This window comes from Octodon degus, unplaced genomic scaffold (assembly GCF_000260255.1).
Source record: "Octodon degus isolate 3935 unplaced genomic scaffold, OctDeg1.0 scaffold00035, whole genome shotgun sequence".
Classification (NCBI taxonomy): Eukaryota; Metazoa; Chordata; class Mammalia; order Rodentia; family Octodontidae; genus Octodon; species Octodon degus.
In genome coordinates, this window is record NW_004524611.1 from 14249145 (window position 1) to 14251730 (window position 2586).

At 51.9% G+C, this 2586-nt stretch overlaps 1 protein-coding gene across 1 annotated transcript in view; it reads left to right on the forward strand.

Annotated features, from left to right (window-relative positions):
• The window catches only part of Srrm3 (serine/arginine repetitive matrix 3), a 36227-nt gene that overhangs the window by 3089 nt on the left and 30552 nt on the right, over positions 1–2586 (forward strand). The window lies entirely within an intron of this gene.

The following is a 2586-nucleotide window of genomic DNA, read 5'->3' on the forward strand; positions in this document are numbered from 1 at the left end:
AGAGAAGAGAAGAGAAGAGAAGAGAAGAGAAGAGAAGAGAAGAGAAGAGAAGAGAAGAGAAGAGAAGAGAAGAGAAGAGAAGAGAAGAGGAGGACCGGGCTATAGCTCAGTGGCGTAAGTGCCTGCCTGGCAAGCACAAGGTCCTCAGTTTGATCCCCAGTATCAAAAAAGAAAAGAGATACCAGGGAGCAAAGTTGGTCTCCCCAACTGTCTTGCTCATCCAACACCACTGCCCTCAGTGAGCAGGTGCCTGAGTTGGGTGACTTCCCTGGGACCAGCCCTTGCCCAATGCACAGGGCTGCTCCAGTTATTTTTTTCCCCCAGTACTAGGGACTAAACCCAGGATGTCCCCACCTGAGCTGTACACCCTCAGGCCATTTTTAATTTTGAGGCACATGCTAGCTAAATTGTGAAGGCTGGGCTCAAATTTCTGGTCTTTGGGCTTTGCTCCCACCTACCACATACTCCACAGACACCTAGGCTCAGCTGAGACTCTGGCCTGAGGCGCCTCCCAGTTGCTGGGTATTGGCCCAGCCTTGCCCTCATCTGTCTCTATCCCAGCCCCTCCTGAGCCAGGCCCCATCCAGGTGACCAGTGGCTGACCCTTGCAGACCTATAATCCAGGACTGGGGACTGAAAAAGGGCCTGCACTGTTTGTCTCTGTGTAGGTGGCTGTTACAGGCTAGTGTCCCAGGAGAAGGTGGCATGGGAGCAGTAGCTCTGTACCTCAGCTGTTCTTCCTAGGCATGGGCCAGGCCAACAGACTGAGGGTTCTGTGCTGCCCAAAAGGCAGCCAGGCCAGAAGCAGCCAAGAAACACCTGAAACAAGGGCCAGACAGGGGCAGAGTGGACTGTGATGAGCCTGGAGCTTGGTGACACTAGCTGTGTAGGAGGCTGAACCTGCAGAGCATCAGGGAACCAGGTGAGGAAGTACTTGGGGCTCCCGCCCAAAACCCCACTTAACCAAGTGGCCCCACATCTCAGCATTGCTCTTCCTGGGGAGTCTCATCCATTCCATGCCTTCTGCTCTCAGGGCCATGCTTGGGCTCTACCTCAACATCTCCTACCTCAACCCCAGCAGAGCTCCATGCCAGACTTCTTGCTACAAGGTCCCTCTCTCCAGTCACACACCAACCAGAGCCATCTTGCCAAAGTGAAAAATCCAACCTCAGACTCTCCAGTGCCTCTCTGTCACCAGCCAGTCCTTTGTCAAAAAAATTCTGGATGCCACAATGTAGATGCCAGTCACTGGGGATGCCACAGTGAACCCAGCAGAAGGCTCCTGCCCTCAGGGAACTCTGAGCCAGTGCAGGAAACAGAGGAGTCAACAAATAATTACTAGAGCATGAACCACCTGCCAGGATCCAGGAGGTACAGGTTGCTATGGAAACACAAATGCTGGCACCAGACCTGGTCGGAGGTATCCATCTTGCTGTCAACATCCAATAAGACAAAGCTTTGTACTTCGCCATTATTATTTCCACAGGATAAATCTGGAAGTTAGTTTATGAGCCAAAGGACGTGTTTTTTAATTAAGGCTTTTGAAAAGGATTGCTGCGGTAAACTGGGCATGTCAGTGCACACCTGTGATCCCAGCACTGGGGAGGCTGAAACAGGAGGATCACTACACGTCTGAGCTGTGTAGTGAGAGCCTGTATCAAATAAATAAATATTTTAAATTTTAAAAAAACTGAATTTCTCTCCTGTAAATGTTTGCTGGATTCATAAAGGAAAAGAGAAAAAAAAAAAGAGGTGAGCCCTCACACATACCAAAAGAATGATATACTATTATAATGGACAGACTCAGGGGGAAGGGCTGGATATGCCACAGAAGGTGTACAAGGCAGAGACAACACAGGACACCCCCCCCCCAGTGTCCCTACTCTGGTATCATGCCTTCTGCCCAGGACAGAGACCTGCAAGCCGCCTTCCCATTGGGGAGGCCATTCAGCAGCAGCTGCTGGACACCTGCATGCGCCAGGCACAGAGAAAAGGCTGGGTGTGTGAAGGCCCTTGGGGTGGGACAGAGGGTGTGGCCCTGGAGGGACTGGAAAAGCAGGAAAGTAGCTGTCATGGTGCGGTGCTGTATTGAGAAAGGATAATGACTTCCCTACAGCATGGTGGCAGGAGTAGAGTGTAGACAGTTCTGTGCCCCTTCCCTGAGACGGGGCATAGGCGGGTGAAGAACAGAGCAGAGAAGGTGAAAGCTCCCATCGAAGGCCCAGACTTCTCCCACCCAGCCCCAGGCCAGCAGCAGAGGGTGAGCCAGTTGGCAGCATGGAGCTTGCCAGGGTGCCGTACTCTGAGGACCTCCCAAGGCTGCTGTGAAGATCAGACATCAATGAGGCAGAAAAGCAGAAAAGCCTGCTTCTGTGTCAAAGCCAAGATTCTCACTTCTGAAAAATGCCTCGAGACATCTGGAGCTGGCTGGGTTGACCCAGGCCTGTAATCCCAGCACTGTGGGAGGCTGAAGCAGCAGGAGCACAAGTTGCCTAGCCTGTGCAATTTAGTGCCTTAGAAAGAGCTTATCCCAAAGTTAAGTAAAAATGAGAAGGGGCTGGGTTTGTAGCTCAGTGCAAAGGTGCT